Source organism: Eptatretus burgeri, chromosome 7, assembly GCF_056783735.1.
Source record: "Eptatretus burgeri isolate ZD-2024b chromosome 7, Ebu_testis_v1, whole genome shotgun sequence".
Classification (NCBI taxonomy): domain Eukaryota; kingdom Metazoa; phylum Chordata; class Myxini; order Myxiniformes; family Myxinidae; genus Eptatretus; species Eptatretus burgeri.
This window is the reverse complement of record NC_140967.1, coordinates 49,126,670-49,144,544: the sequence shown is the minus strand read 5'-3', so window position 1 is coordinate 49,144,544 and position 17,875 is coordinate 49,126,670. Positions and strand designations below refer to the sequence as shown.

Here is a 17,875-nt window from a genome sequence, read left to right as displayed (position 1 = left end):
TCAACCAGGCTGAGGCATGCGCTCCACCGAGTACCGTTTTAGTTTTCAATGAGTTATCAGTTCTTGGCTGATATGAACAACAATTTTACTTAACGAAGAAACTTTAACCTTTGAATGAATGATCACAATTACCCTTTTCATTCAACACACTATTTGATGGTTTCTTTCTTTGTTACCTCCGCCAGTGAAGGTGGACGGAGGTTATGTGGTCACCCCTGTTCTGTTTGTCTTCATCTCATATTCACGCTGTTAGGCACATAAGGCTGCTTGCTGAGGCAGTTTCTACGGCTAGGGGCCACAATCTGTGCTAGGTCCCCACTCCTACGCAGGATACAGTATTCAACAAAGGGAGAGTGCGGGAATTTGGAATTTGGCCAGAGTGCTGGCGATAACTCATGCGCTCTTCACAAAAAAACATTATAGGGATCTTTAATGTCCCCCAACTAATTATTGCAGACGGGACACTTGGGTTAACTTCCATCCGGAGGACAGCACACACATTGATGCATCACCCTGGATGTGAAACACCAGATTGATAATTTATAGCTGGGTCGGGATTTTAACCCAGCCAGGCGAGAAAGATCAGAGGCAGACACTTTTTCATGGTTGATGCTCGTTTCAAACCCTGTGATCCTGTGATTTGTTTACCTCTTCAGTTTCTGAGGAGTTGCCTCAATTCTAACCGCTTTATTTGAGTAGTATATGCTATTTATGTATATTTCTCTTTTCAAGGTAGCATTTGAGATGTATCAGCAGTTTATGATAATGCATGCATACATGGGTGTACCGGGGCATGGTGAAACATTCATTGGACCCACCAATGTTTCGAGGCTGTGCTGTGCTGTGTTGCGCCCGTGTCTGAATTAAACCTGTTATTCCCACTTCACAGCCTTCGTCCATGTCCATTGAGTACATGACAGTGGCGGTGAGGATGTCTTCGTGCATCGGCATATTGCAAGAATACGCAGTGGAGGATGATTGGGAAGACTATACCAATCATCTGAAGCAGTACTTCGCGGCAAGCAAAATGGATACCGAAGAGGATGCTGAAAGGCGGCGAGTTGTGTTACTGATCGTATGCGGCGCTCCGACGTCCAGCCTCATCAAAGATCTTCTTACCCCGGCCAAACCTTCTGACAAGTCATATGAAGAGCTCTTCAATCTCATGAGAAGACATTATCACCCGAAACCGGGTAAGATCGTCTCGAGGTATAAATTTTATACCCACCATCGTCAAGATGGTCAGTCAGCATTCAAAGTCGTGGCTGATTTACGCCGACTCGCTGAACATTGTGAGTTTACAGATAAACTCGAAGATGTTACGTGATTTCTTTATAATAGGCATCAATGACGACTCAATTCTGCAGAAACTCCTCACTGAATCCGACCACAATTTGGCTAAGGTCATGGAAATAGCCACTGCGTGTATGTAAACTGCCGAGAGCCTGCGTGTGATCTCTAACAAGTCAAAAGTTATCCAGCAGGACCCATCGGTTCACAAGGTAACCTTTGGTGACAAGCAAAAGTGTTTTAGCAAGCCACCAAATTCACCTCCACCTCCTGACATTTCTGAATCTACCCGGAATGTTGGGGTAACTTGGCGTTCTGGTGGTAATCATCAAGCTTTCCAATGTCAGTGTAGGAATTATACCTGTGACAACTGTGGTAAGCGGGGACACTTGAAGTGTCCTTGTGCTCAATCCAAGTCGAATAACTTGTCTCCTGCTTATCACATTGGGGTGAAGCCTGATGCATCGGACGATAGGTCACAGAGCACAGCCTGCAGCCAAGAGTCAAGTGAGGAACTTTATGAGGTTTTCTCTGTTGGAACATAGAGCTCCGATGCTCCAATTATAGTTGATGTAATAATTCATCAGGTCTTGGTGAGGATGGAAGTTGATACCGGTAACTTCCCAGTTTAATTATGAGCGAGAGCAAGTTCACCTCCATCTGCCCTCCGAGAAAGGCTCCTGCACTCCGGCCTGTATCTACTGACTTGAGAACATATACCAAGGAGGTGGTTCCTGTAGTTGACTCAGCTAACGTAACTGTGGGATATGGAAACAGCTTTCATGTCCTTCCACTACTGATAGTGCGTGGAGAAGGACCAACCCTCTTAGGCCGAGATTGGTTACAAATAATCATACTTAATTAGAGTGACATAAACAGTCTCCAACTGTGATGCTGGATACGATATCATGCTCAACAAGTACCCTGGCCTGTTCAGCGATGGTGTTGGCACCTTTGCAGGGCCCAAAGTGAGGATACATGTTTCTGCAGATGCTCAAGCCATTGGTATATAAGGCTAGACCTGTGCCCGACATGATGCTATCAAGGATCGAGTGTGAGCTTGACCGCCTGCAGAGTGAGGGCATCATCTCACCAGTAGAGTACTCCAACTGGGCAGCATCTATCATTCCAATAATCAAAGCAGATGGAACAGTGCGCATTTGTGGGGACTACAAAATGACGTTTTTTTTTTTTTTTTTTTTTTTTTTTGTATACCTTGGTCGAGGCTCGTATGAGAGCTAACACACAACTCACAGCAAGGAGGCATGAGACAAGAGGGGCGGGAGTGGAAGGGACAAAACAGTGGGGAACAGACACATTCGGTGAACTGTGGAAGGGAGAGGGATGGGGATGGGACGGGGAACATGGCGAAGAGAAGATGGACATTTCAGGGACTTTCAGGAAGGAAAGTAGGAGAAATGAAGGAAGTGGGCTTGGGTGGATTATCGGGGGTAGAAAAGATCGAGGATTTGGATGGGGGAAGATAAGAGGTGGTGGTGAACAGCTGTTTTGAAAGCCTGGAGGGAAGAATGGGAAAGAATAGAGTGAGGAAGTTTATTCCAAAGGACGGAAAAAAGAGGAATGAAAGAGTGAAGATGAGCAGTGATTCGTGATTTTGGTAGTTTTACCAGAAGGGGGTTGTTGGCGGACCTTGAGCGCCCTGTGGAAATGTGGTGGGGACAAATCGCAGAGAGAGCAGGGGGGCATGGCTGGAGAGGAGTCGGTAGAAGACAGAAAGACCACCGACCAACCTGCGGTGATTGAGTGAGAGGCCCAAAGACTCAGCTTCATTGCGGGAGATGCCGATGATCTTAAATGCCCTGGTTTCGACAGCGTGAAGCCGAGAAAGGTGGGAGGCAGGAGCACCAGCCCAGAGGGAGAGCAGTACTCCATCAGGCTACGGACAAAAGCCTTGTAAGTGGTCAGGAGCTCAAGAGGGCCGAGGAAGGACTTAGCACGACGGAGGATTCCCAGTCGGCGACTGGCTTTTGAGGCGAGGTTGGAAATGTGACTTTCCCAGGAAAGGTCATGGCAGATAGTGAGACCTAGAAGCTTGAAAGAAAAGACTTCTTCCAGAGGATTGTTGAGAAAGTGGATGGGGGTTTTGTAAACGGTCCTTTCGAAGAGACATAGTGAGAGTGTGAGATTTGTCTGGATTGAAAGACATGTTCCACGTGTTGGACCAGTTTGTGATTTTATCCAGATCTGCAGTGAGCGAAGAAGCTGCTGCTTGCCGGTCTGAGGGATGACAGATGGTACGGCAGAGGGTGGAGTCGTCGGCAAAGAGAAATAGAGGATTTTCCAGAGAGTCCGAGAGATCATTGATGAAAACCAGAAAAAGAACAGGGCCCAGAACGCTACCTTGAGGAACTCCAGCCTGCACAGGAAGAGGGGATGAAAGAACTCCATTTAGGGCCACACGTTGACTGCGACAGGAGAGGAAGTCTGCGAGCCATGAGTGGAGATGGCCTTGAATACCATGGGAAGAGAGTTTGGTGAGTAGGGCAGGGTGCCAGACTGTGTCAAAAGCACGTGATATGTCCAGGGATACGGCTCGGATTTCCTGTCTGGCATTGAGGACCTCCATCCATTGATGGGAGAGCAGAAGCAGCATATCCAGGGTAGAGTGACCTGGTCTGAAACCAAATTGATGATTGGAAATCAAGCCATTGGAGAAGAGGAAGGATTTCATATCTGAGGCGATGATGGATTCCATCACCTTGCTGATGATTGGGAGAAGGCTGATTGGTCTGTAGTTATAGGGATCTGTTTTTGCTATTCAACTGTTATTCAAAGCTGGATGGCTACCCTTTGCCCAAAGCAGAGGATCTGTTCACCTCTCTCATGGGTGGCCAGACATTCACTAAGCTTGACTTGACCAATGCCTATGCTCAAATGGAACTGGATTATGATTCCAAGCCCAATCATGCATCAGCACTCAGAGGACTCGACATGTACAACATATGTCCATTTGGCATACGCTCTGCTGCACCAATCTTCCAACGCAAGATGGAGACATTATTGAAAACTGCACCAAAGACAGTCGTATTTCAGGACAACTCACTAGTGACTGGCATGTCAAAACATGAACACCTTGAGAACCTAAACAAAGTCCTCAATTGGGTGTCACAAGCTGGGTTACGCCTAAGGCGTGAGAAATGTATCTTTACGGCACATGAAGTTGAATACCTAGGTCATCAAATCTCCTGTCAAGGCATTTTGCCCTCTCTGAGCAAAGTTGAAGCAATTGCGAATGCACCAATGTCACAAAACATTTCAGAACTGCGTGCATTTCTGGGTATGTTGACCTACTTTGGTAACTTCTTGCCTCAATGAAGCACAACCATCGAGCCTCTGCATCTTCTCCTCAGTAAAAGCGTTGTCTGGAAATGGGAAGCTGCCAAACAAGAGCATTGAAGGCCGCTAAAACCATGCTGTCCTCCTCGCCGTTACTTGTCCATTTCGACCCATGCAAGGAACTTATTCTCAGTTGTGATAGCTCTTCATATGGCATTGGGTGTGCGTTGTTGCAAACAAATGGAACCGGTAATCTCCAGCCTGTTGGGTATGCATCACGAACCCTATCTGACACTGAACGGTATGCTCGCTATGCTCAAGTAGAATGAGAGGTGTGAGCATGTGTCTGGGGGCACCTTAAAGACGTACCAATAAGTCTTTGGAAGACATATTACCATTGAAACTAATCACAAACCCTTAACAGATCTCCTGGGAGAAACCAGACCCATTCTGCCCACATCATCTGGTCGTGTACAACGTTGGGCGTTGACCCTTGCTGGTTATGACTATTCATTAGTTTACCACCCAGGTAAGGAAATGTACTGTGCTGCCGTGCTCAGTCGCTTGCCACTTCCCGTAACCATCCCAGAACCTCCACAATGTGGCGATATCACTCATCTCATGGCTAACGTCATTCACGATGAAGCACCCGTATTTGTTGTGCTACGAATAGCAATCCAGATTTGTCACAAATTAAACGCTGTTATGTCAGGTAATTGGGCATGACTACCGGAAGAGGTGAAACCGTACCTCATCCGGAAGGATGGGCTCTCTATTGATGCAGACTGCCTGCTTTGGGGTAGCTGAGTGATAATTCCACCAAAACTCAACGGGAAAATTATCAGTGAACTCCACAATGCTAATCCAGGAATGGCTACCATAAAGGCTATTGCCCGAGCCCATGTTTAGTGACCTGGTTTGGATGGTGACATCGAGTTCAGTGCACGCCATTGTTACACTTGTCAAGCCCATGCCAAGACACCACCACAGTCTCCATTGGCCATGTGGTCGTGGCCATAAAAACCATGGTCCAGACTACATATCGACCCTGCTGGTCCATTTCAAGGGAAGCTCTTCCTTATCGTAGGTGATGCCGATTCCAAATGGATTGAAGCTATTGTGGTGCCATCCTCATCCACTGCTGTAACAACTGAAGCTCTACGTACAATGTTCGCACAAGATGGTATTCCAAACTCCATTGTATCAGATAATGGATCGTCATTTACGAGTTCAGAGTTTCAGAACTTTTGTAAAATGAATGGCATTAAGCACTGACACATCTGCCTGCAAACAAAATCTGCCAGCAATGGCCAAGTTGAAAGTGCACATAGCTTGGCACATAGCAAGTACGCCTCATAGGGAATAAGTTTGAATTATTATGACGTCATAGGTGCCTTCGTTGTGACGTCATAACTGCATACGTAGAATACGACATCTGATCAATATGAAAGTTTTTGAGGGCCATCTCGGGATAAAATGGTCCACAGAAAAAAATTTGATGTCATCATTGGTTATGTGATTCATCAGCCATATTGCTTTTTGTTTTTTTTTATGTTCAAAAATCTTCTTCTCTGAAGTGGCTGAACAGATCTAGGTGAAACTTTACAAGTATGACCACCTATCTATTAGGAACAAAAGGTTCACACATATGATGTCATAGGTCACATGGTTTGACAGCCATATTGGATTACCCTAAAACCTATAAAAATATCTTCTCCAGAACGGCTGGACAGATCGAGGCAAAACTTCACACAAATGTTCCCCAAGCCTTGGGGATACCAGGGTATCCACAAATAATCGATGTCACATGGTCTGGCAGCCATATTGGACTGAGCGAAAATCTTTAAAAATATTCTTTCTCTTGGACCGTTTAATCAATCGACGTGAAACTTCACAATTGTGGTCTACGAGTGATGGGGAATATATGTTTAAAAATTCAACTTGATCGGACGCATGGTCTGGAAGCCCGAATTATTAATTTTTTTGATCTGGGTTCTTTTAGATTTTTTTATTTTATTTTTATTTTTAATAAGGCTCACTTGGCCGTGCCTGGATGGGTTTGTGGGTAGATGAGTAGCAGCTGAAATGTGAATCATGTCCAGGTTCCTCCTGATGACTTCATTTTTGCTTTTTGCTTGTTTGGGTTCCTTCTGATTACTCCAATGCAGGACTGCACCTATTTGGTCTTCCCTTTGATTTGAATTGAATTTATATTAATCCCATTCTGAATTAATTTGAATAATAATAAACATCATGGGTCAGGGTCAAGTGTCCAATGAAAGTGGGGTTGCATCATAGCGGGACGTCTTGGTACCCGGTCATCACTGCCAGCAATTATAAAGTGGCAGTTCTCGTTATGTCTTTATAATTAAGTAACACACCAGTACACAAACACCACACAAAACTACACAAACACCACACAAAACAAGTCCTGGCGAGGATCTGCAATCACTGATTGCACTTTTTCTTGTTTCAAATGCTAATGGGATGACAGATCCCATGGCATTTGCCATTTCTACCCTTTTAATTAGTGTGTGTGTGTGTGTGTGTGCGTGCGTGCGCGCGTGCGCGTGGGGGTGTGCAAAAAAGAAGAGTATCCCATGGCAGTATTATATATATATATATACAAATCTGTATTGACCACATAAATCGCGAGGCCATAATCTACCCAAGTTGCTGCTGGGCTGTCCCAAGAGAGGCCAGGCCATCTTACACGAGGGATGGCTTTGTGCTTGGCTTGCGGTGGGCATTTGACTCACATGTGCCATTGGTTTTAGATCAATCACAACTGAAGTCTCCGTTCTTTGTGAACCGCATCGAGCCCTATAATATGATGATCCATTATAGGGAAAATATATTTAATAGAATGTGCTGTGTCTGGATTGCAAGAAAGTTCAAAAGCTAAAATTGGTGCCATAATGGCTGCTTTAATATAGCTGTGGAATGACCAGATTCAATGTAGAGCTTGTAGAGTTACAGCCCCATTGAGAATTTTCACTTCAAACCCTCCTCTCTGCACACGATTTTATCTCCATTGTCTTTGGCAAAATGCGCAATTGTCGCAAGAATACAAGGTTTGTTGTTGCAATGCAACAAAACATTGAAAGTGAATAATTCACATTCCCCATAAGAAATAATGTATCTAGGTGCGGTTGACGTTTTTTAGGGAGCATGGTAAATTAGTGTGGTCCATGTGTTCATGTAGGTTAGAGTATTTTATTTTTTGAAACCAAGGACCCCTTAGAGTGAATGTCCTGTTGTTACGTATGCCATGAGGAGCGGTATAGCTTACATAGACATTCTATTGGAAGGAGTAATCCGTACGTATCCTCTATGTAAAGCCAGACAAGGTACCCAGGTAGGGGAGGAAAGGGGTGCATTTGTATGCGTCTTGGTTCATGTTTGACCCGACAAACCTCACTCGTGCCCCACGCTCTGGGTTAAAGATGCAGCAGTGGCCATCACAAGGACCGCAAAGTACACACTGCAATGTGTCATGTCATTGGTTAAGGTGGTGCCCATGGCAACACCCCTGTAGACATGACGTTGCTATGGCAACAGCAGCATGCCACCTCATTGGCTGGTGCTGGGGCATGAGCATAGAACGTTCTAAAGCGTGGTGTGTGGCTGTGGAGAGGTGTGAAAAGGCCATACATGGACTCGTTCACTCTCTTTCCACTCATTCTATTCTCTTCATTACTCCACCTTTTGGAAACTGAGTGACTCTCAATGGCGAATCGAGTTGGTCAGAGCCGGGGGACGCTTGCGCTTTCTCCATGGTCGGTGGCATGAGTGCGGAGTGAGCCCTCCTTTGTAGATGCCGTAATGGCTGCCATGTGCTGACCGACAGTCTCCCCCCTCCCCCAGCTTTGTTTTGGAGTCCTGCCCACGATTATCCTTCAAGACATTGCCAGATTTCTCTCCAATGTGTGCGAGTGGAGGAGTGCATGTGGTGTCTTGGGTTCTTTTTTGTATTAAGTGCATTTTGGTTTAATGAGTGTGTATTTATTTATTTATCTTTATGAATTATTTTGGTCTGCCTTTCCTCTTGGGATTCTCCATTTTCATCATCCTGTATCTCCTTTCAATAAACCTCAGTCTCAGTACATGTCTTGCTGATAACCCGCCATTATCTTGCATGCTCACAAAACGTTTCAGCCTTGTTGGGTTAATCCCTGAGGAATTCTGTGATGTTAGCTGATTTCCAATTTCCCAGGCGGATATAGGAGACCAGTCCTGAAGTGTATCAAAACCAAAAAGCCTGTCCTTGTGTTTCTCCAAGCCTGTCCTTGGGTGTACTGCAGTTAGTGCGGAGTTGTTGAGCTCTTAATAGAGGAGTCTGAAGTGAAGGCCCACTGGGCCGGTTACCTTGAGCGGCTTTACCAGGCTGACCCACCAGCTGTTGAGTTGGATGTCAGTGGTATTACTATCCCTATTGCTGACCCACCAATCGACTGTGAACCACATTTGTTTTTGGAAACAGGCTGCGGTGAACCAGTTGAAAGGGAGCAATGAGTCCATGATGAACTTCTCAAGGATGGTGGAAATGCTGTACTTGTGTTGTTGCATGCAGTTCTGTGCTCTGTTTGAAGAACAGGTATCATCCAAACTGACTGAAAGAGGGGCCTTGTTACCCTCTCTGGAAAGGGAAGGGTGATCGCCAGGACTGTAGCAACCTCCGCGGGGTGACGCTGCTGTCAGTGCCAGGCAAGATCTTTGCTCAGATAATTCGGGATAGGGTTTGCCATCATCTTTTTGAGCACCATCACCCAGAGCAGTCTGGCTTTAGACCAAAGAGGTAAACAATTGACTGTATCCTTACTCTTCACGTCCTCACCGAATGAGGTCGAAAGTTTCAGGAGAGGTTGCTTGCAGCTTATGTTGATCTCTGCAAAGCATTCCATCCAGTGAATTGCGATGCTCTCTGGAGGATTCTTGGTGTTTGTGGGGTGCTACCAAAGCTGATCAATCTGATTTCTGAACTATACTCTGGTACTGAAAGTGCTGTGAGGTGTGGTAGTTCCATCTGACTTATTTCCAGTTGTTAATGGAGTTTGTCAGGCCTGTGTACTGGCCCCCACATTTTTCAGCATTTGTTTGGATTTGATTCTGGGGAGGATGTCGGAGAGATCGAGCTGGGGTGCATCGTTTGGGAGTGTCACCATCTCTGACATTGATTTAACAGATAATGCAGTCATATTTGTGGAGATTTCTGACATGCTTATGGGGGCCATTACTGCAATGAAAAAAAAAGTCAGAGCCATTGGGATTATGGGTTTCCTGGGTCAAGACTAAGATCCAGGTTTTCAATAACATATTGGATGCTGCGATCTTGTCTGCACCTGTCTGTGGCGAGGATGTTGCAGTCATAGAGATTCACTTGCCTTGGCAGTGATATTCAGCTCTTTGCATGTTGTGATCCAGAGGTTGAAAGACATCTGGGTCAGGCCTTGGGAGTCATCATTTCACTAAGCCATGGGGTGTGGCGAAGTCAGTACCTACACAGGAGGATGAAAGTCCAAGTCTAAATCCTTCATGCTTCTCGTCTAGCTCTACGGACATTAGACATAGACTCTGACCAAAGATCTGAGACAAAGACTTAACTTCTTCAAGACAAGGTCTCTTTGGTGAATCCTTAGTTATCGCTGGTCGGATCATGTGTCTATTAAGTACTTGCTGAGAGAGACTCAGATGACATTTGTTACCTGTATAGTCTATGAGCTCCAGCTGCGGCTGTGTGGGCATGTGGATAGTTTTCCTGACACTGATCCTGCTCACCAGATTCTCTCAGCGAGGGAGCCTCATGAGTGGAGGTCAATGGGCTGACCACGTGCCTCGTGGTTGCAGCAGGTTGATCGGCATTTCAAGTAGATGGGGATGGACCAGGCAACTGCCTGGGGAATGGCCAGATGGAGGCCCTTGGAGTACTGGCGGAAAGTGGACGTGTTGAAGCACTACTCTGCTGCATGCTCCTAACCCTGACTTGACTTGACTTGATCAAACTCCTGGATTTGTGTTCCCATGCAATGAAATTCCAGGCACGAGTGAGTATTGTGCTGGCAGTCACGTAACATGTCTTAATTGATTGGCTGAGTGGAACCAAGTCACATGCTGCAATCTTACCTGGAGCCAAATCGCTTTAATAACCACTTATTAGTGGTTAATATAAAGTGTGATTAAACAAAAGTGGTTAAAGTGGCTATATTCCACTGGCGGGACAGACATGATTAATCAAGACAAGCTGTGTTTTAAGCATTTATTAAAATTCACAAGTATTTACAAGGATCATCATATACAGTATGTACAAGCAATGACATTCCCCTTTATCAACTACACATACATAACTGCTCTTGGATACATAATCAATCAGTTATCAATTTACATAAGGGCCCAATCAATTATTCGAGACCGTGAAGTGAGAGGTATGGAGGTCAGAGAGAAAGAACGAAATGGGGTCTTGTTCGTGCCCCAGCACACCTGGCGACAGCTCGGCCGAGCTGATGCAGCTCACTGAATCCTAGCACAAAGTATGTATCTGATCCTGGTCCTCGTGCCAGTGCGCAGCACTTGTCCCACTCAGTGCATCTCCGAGTTGCCACCTTCACGCGTCTCTGGCACATGTTACTGGTGCACACACCAGCAAAGACGACGATAGCGCGCATGGACCCGGGACTATTATTCGGGGCGCCAAGCCAAGTCCAGCCCATACTACGATTCCTTATCTCTCTCTCCCGATACCGAACAGGGCGCATCAAACGGGGCGAGTCAAAGTCAACACCAGTCACAAAGGCGAAGTGGCCCAAAGACGAGAGGTGCAGACAGCTCATGTGCACCCCCCCCCCTTTATTGCGCCTCTTAACCCCCCCTCGCCCCCCAACAACGCTCCCCCCATTCCACATGGCTTCCCATTGATCTCAGTGGAGGAATCATGTGGGTCAGGGGTTCCCTCACCTTGCACAAATTGTGTGCCTGAGTGGTGGTTATTGTCATCTTGAGATTGACTCCATGGATTAAGGGCCTGAAGGGTTTCTGATCTGGGTTTTGACTTGCTGTCACAGGTTAATGATAATGTATTAGCCATGTGACGTGCAAAACGGGCAGGATGTGTACAGGCGAGTTTTAACCAGTTTTGAGGGTTTAATGAGGGATTGAAGAGAGGATGCGGAGGCGTTTCTGTGCTGAAATGCGTAGGAAATGTGGAAAGAGAAGTGTTAAGAGGTGCAAAGAACAGAAATGAGACATCCCAGGGCGTAGCCAGGCTGAGGCAGACGAGGCAGTTGCCTCATCGCTGATTTCCTGAAATATGATCTGGCCTGAGCCCTCTGGCCATCTGAGCTCCCTGGGGAGTAAACTATCAAAGCCACCCGGCAGTGCTCTGAATACTCTTATCTCCATTCCTATCACAATACCTAAATAGAACAGTTCACCTCTTTTCACCTCATCGCTTTTGGACCTCTGGCTACACCCTTGACATCCATCGAACACATTAGCAACACATATCTTCTCACATGCAATACAGTGCGCTTAACTGAACAAATACATGGATATAACTAACGTTATACTAAAGATTGATTCTTTCTCAACCTAAAAACCAAAACAATATATATATATATATATATATATATATATATATATATATATATATATATATATATATATACATATACATATATACATATATATATATATATACATATACATATATACATATATATATATATATACATATACATATATACATATATATATATACATATACATATATACATATATATATATATATATATATATATATATATATATATATATATATATATACATATGTCTTTGAGTTTGTGCCTGTAGGTAACAAGAGCCAGCCATTCTACAGGCCACACCTTCCCCTCTCTCCTCCAGTATGACAAGCATTGCCCGTTAGCCAGGCCATGCCTTCTTTCCCTCCAGCCACCAATAAATCACCGCTATCTTTTTTGCTCTGCATAGCTCTGAGGGCTCATAAGCCTCTGTAGCTTTCACCTGACTTTTCAAGGCTTATAAACAAACTGAAGGACATGCAATTCTCATATTACATGAAGCAAATAATTGGCTTGGTCATGAAATGCCTGCATCCATAATTAATTCGTCAGACGGCTGGGTAAATTCCTGAGAGATATTGATTATGTACACTTTAAATAAGTTTAAACACTTAAAAGTTATATGAAATGTCCACATTCATTTTCGTACACTCATCACCTCTGAGTTTGTGTACATTGTGCAGTGCATGAGGCGGTGCCTCGCCTGCTGAAAATGTTGTGAAATTTTATTTTTACATGACAGTTCTACAAGCTGCTTGGCTGTTAATTTGGAAGCCATGGCGATACACGGCAAAAGTACCCGCACTGTCACTCTGCACAACACAACCAAAAATACATTGATCGATATACAAAGAAAGTTCAGGCCCCACACGCCTTTGTTGGGCCTTGCAGTTTTGGGCAGTGGCTCGCCCGCTGAAAATAGTATGCATTTTTTTTTGACACAAGGTTTCTCCTTTTTGTGTGATCTGCTTTCATTATACGACTCGTCACTTCGACATAGATAGTATAAAAAAGTTCAGCGTTTGTTTTTTTTAAAGTTTCTTCAATTGTTTTGTTAGAGTGCTTGCTTACGTGCTTCAGCCATTTGCACACAGTGACTCGGTTCTCTGTGGGGACATCCCTGGAGTTACTGTAGGAAGGCAAAATAAATTAGAGACTTAGAATGAGTGGGACAAGTGAACTACAAGTTCAAGAGAGAATTGAAAAAAGTTTTCCGTGGCTACAAAGTAATGAAACTTGTCGGGCAGTGAATCAAGTGAACGTTGAAATGGGGTTTAACAAGCGAATTTTTAGATCCACGTGGAGGATCTCTAAGTCTTACTCACGTTGTTCTTGTGGACTTTTTTTGTTTCACAGCCTACAGTTTTCATCGAAACTTCCTGAAACTTGGCGTATATATGTAGAAATACCCTGCGCAGACAGTAACCATCTCCGATTTTGAAAATTCCTCCTAGAAAACATCAAAATATCTCCGCTAATGGAAATTGCCTAAAAAATTATCTCCGAAACTAGGCAAGCTTTTTGAATTCTGTTTGCAGGAATCGAACGGGGCATTAGCAGAGATGAATTATCGCACATATGATACATCATTATGACGTCATATTAATTTTTATAACGTCATTCCTATTTTTTGACATTTTCTGTTTCACAACCCAGAGTTTTCATCGGATCTTCGTGAAACTTGCCATGTATATGCAGAAAGCCCACGCGCAGGCAGTAACCATCTCCGATTTTGGAAATTCTTCCTAGAAAAAAAGTTGACGTCATAATATCGCCGCTATTAGAAATCGCCTATACCATTATCTCCGAAACTAGGCAAGCTGTTTGAATTTTGTTTGCGGGAATCAAGCCGGGCATTAGCACAGATAATTTATCGCAAACCTGATACATCACAATGACGTCATATTCGATTTTATGACGTCATCATTAAGAGGATGAGGATCTTAGCTCATTCGAGCTTGTTCATATATTTGTTCACAAGTACTGTATGTCCTGAATGAAATTCCATAGGGTGTCACCTTGTCATTTTTGGGCAATTTTGTTATAAGGTAAAATACAAAATGGCCACCGACACCTCAGTGAAATCCTAAATTCCCTATAACTTTGTTAATACTGGACCAATTTTTTTGATGTAAAAATGTTTTTATATGTTTTCTGCCAAAACAAACACATTGGAAATAAGAATTTTCGGTTTCAAGGATCTCTGAATGTATTTTGTTTTATCAATCTGCAAAATAATGATAATTTCCTTGCATTTAAGTATAGTCGTTAAATTCAAGTTACCATTCCACTGTATGATTTTAATTCAGTTTATCATTGATGTCATTTCAGATGGCTGGTCCTTCAGAGTTTGATTGCTGTTTCTTCAACTGTTAGAAGTCAGAGATTCTCATCACTGCCTTGGCCAAAAGGATCAAAAGCATCATAAGTGCAAGCCAGCAGCATGGTGATCATATCCATGAAGATCTTGAAAAGGGACCTAATGAAAAACTTACCATAAGACTATACAAGTCTTGTGTGTCTACATATTCACCAAACATTCACATTTCCTGCACACTGAAAAAGCGGGGATTTGAGCACCCAACAAGATCCAAAAGTGAACCACGAGTGCATCGATGCAGGTCAGCACTCCAAGGAACATCACATTATATGTGGGGAAGAATGTTTGCCACCTGACCCAAAACATACAGATAAATGGAGAAAAGTAGCAAAGTGCTAATAGCTGATCATATTAGTAAACAATTATTCAAAGAACAACAGAAATGTGATGAAAGGGGAGATGAACTTTTCGAAAAAGTTTGTTTGTCTTGCAGGTGCTGCTGCAGATCTTCATGCAGCTGATGCATAACACCACAGGGATTGTTGTCAGGAATTCTGTAGTTTGAAAAACATAAAGTATGGACAATCCATGACACAAACACCTGAAAGTATAAACGTTGATGCATTGGATGCCGTTATCGAAGAAATTAACAAAGTTAAAAGTCGTATGTGGACCACTGTAGAAGTTCATGATTTGCGCCTTGCGAGTTGTCACCATGATTACAATGAAGAGAGTATCAAAGTAGGAGAAAATAATGTATAGAACATGGAAAAGCTCTATGGGCATATGCTTGGCCTGCCACAGAAAAGAGAAATATGATTGTTAACAGTATTTAAGGATGAATTGGCACCTGTGCCTTCATCATTGTTTGATGACTATGGGCAAGTTCGGAAGTCATCAAAGGCATGGCATTACTGCATAAGCTTGGCATAGTTGATGCAAAAGTGATCCTTGAAACTCAACATATTTGCCCAGCTGGTGCATTTCACCTGGAAATAGTCATTTTCTGATGTAGACATCTCCATAAAAAGTCAAATGGCATTGTGATCAATATCAATGCTTCTGCAAAAAATCTTCGTGAGAAGTGCAAAAATCTGCTTGCAGTTCATGAGCTTACTGGTTGTGATTCAACTATAACTACCTCTTTGGAAAAAGCAAAGTATCTGCTATTAAGACAATGATTAAAAATGATATAAATTTAGACTGCTTTGGAAACCCAGATGCAGAGAAAGAGCAAGTCATCAATGCTGCCCGTCATTTACTAAGCTTGCTGTACGGCTCCACAAAGAGTGACATTACTCTTGATGAACTTCGGCACCAAATATTTAGCCAGAAAAAGGACAGCCCAAAGATTAAGATGTTGCCACCAACCGAACCAGCTGCAGCACATATTCTACGCGGTCATTTCCAATGCCCTTTGTGGAAATCTGCCGAGGAGCAACATCCACCTGACCCTGATATAACAAAATATGGATGGCAAATTGTTGATGGCACACCTCAACCAATTGTGGGTGTATCAGAAATGGCACCGATGGAACTTCTCAAAGTTGTTGCATGTGGATGTGCTTCTGACGAGGCTTGTTCTCTAAATTTTTGCAACTGTAAAACAACTTGTGTGTCTTGTACACCTTACTGTAAGTGCATGGCACAAGACACATGTCATAATCCCAATACGAGTCATGACGAACAAGACGATGATGATAACCAGTGATGATGTGAGTGATGATGGCTGCGATGTTGATGAAAGAGAACTGGTGTAATCTGAAGATTCAAGTGAACTTATTGAATATAAAAATCGTTCAGTGGAATGGTAACTTTATAAACATTTGAATTTAACAACTATACCTAAATGCAAGAAATAAATCATTAATTTGCAAATTTTATTCAAAAAGATACAATCAGAGATCCTTGAAACTCAAAACTGTTGTTGCCAATGTATTTGTTGTCAGAAAACATATAATGACATCTTAATATCATTCAAATTGATCCATTAACAAAGTTACGGGGAATTTAGGATTTCACGAAGGCATCGGTGGCCATTGTTTTTTATGCCCCACAAAAAAAAAATTTGCCCCAAAATGACAAGGTGGCACCCTATGGAATTTCATTCAGGACATGCAGTACTTGTGAACAAATATATTTAAAAATTTTCTTGTTATACCCCATTTCAACGTTTTGGTTCATTTTGCCATGCTCCTTCTCAACGACACCACGGCAGAATTGGGCGAGAGTTACGTACACATTCGCGCTAAGCTGTCTGGTTGCTACATCGTTTTGTGCAATCTGCTTTCATGTTTGGATGTTATTTCCTTTTATTAAGAGCTTGGAGCAATATGACATCTTCAATATGAAAGCGAACGAGACTTTGTTTCTTGCAAAATCGAAGATTTTTCACGTATATTGGTTAGTCGATTTTGTTATTCTGTCCGTCTGTCTGTTTGTCGCCTACAGGTCACAATTTCAAACCGATCTTCATGAAACTTCACCACATGGTAGAGTTTGTCACAAGAAAGAAGCCTATTGTTTTTGAGGTCAAAAGGTCAGAAAGTCAACAACTTGCTGAGTGTTTGTAAATTCCTCAATTTTCATCCAATTGACTTGAAATTTGAAGATTATTTATATTTCAGGTCACTGAGTCAAACAAACCAATTATTTTTAAGGTCAACATAGACCAACAGGTTAACAACTAAGGTGATATTTCTAAAATCCTCAATTTTCATCTGATTGACTTGAAATTTGAAGAGGATTTTTTTTTTCAGATCACTGAATTCAACAAGCCAATTATTTTTGAGATCAACATGGACCAAAAGGTCAACATAGTCCCAAGGTCAACAACTAGGGAGGGATTTCTAAAATCCTCAATTTTCATCCGATTGACTTGAAATTTGAAGAGGAGATGCATATTTGGTCATTGAATTCAACCACCAATTATTTTTGAGGTCAAATTTGTTTTATGGATTTTGCAATTTCATGACGTCATTTCACGTGATTCGGCAACCATATTGTTAACAAAAACAAACCTTCAAAAATCTTCTTCTCTGAAGTGGCTGAACAGACCGAGGCAAAACTTTACACATATGACTGCCTGTCCAGGATGAACAAAAGGTTCACACATATGATGTAATTGGTCACATGGTTTGGCAGCCATATTGGATTGAAGAAAAATATTAAATAATGTTTTCTCTGGAACCGCTTAATCAATCGACCTAAAACTTCACATTTATGATCTAGTCATGATGGGTAACACAGGTTTTAAAATTCAACTTGATTCGACACATGCTATGGCAACCAGAATTATTTAATGTTTCATGTGGTTTTATTTATTTTTGAATAAGGCTCACTTGGCTGTGCCTGTATGGGTTTGAGGGAAGAGGAGTAGCAGCTGAAATGCGAA

General features: G+C 43.0%; 1 protein-coding gene and 1 long non-coding RNA gene across 7 annotated transcripts in view; one reads left to right on the top strand and one right to left on the bottom strand.

Moving 5' to 3' along the window:
- Positions 1-17,875, bottom strand: part of WWOX (WW domain containing oxidoreductase) — a 401,132-nt gene that overhangs the window by 140,137 nt on the left and 243,120 nt on the right. The gene's annotated exons all lie outside the window — the stretch shown is intronic.
- LOC147023234 (uncharacterized) lies at positions 697-16,921 on the top strand. The gene is made up of 3 exons (XR_015060085.1): positions 697-1,193; positions 14,493-14,782; positions 14,975-16,921. It is a non-coding gene; the product is annotated as an uncharacterized LOC147023234 (long non-coding RNA).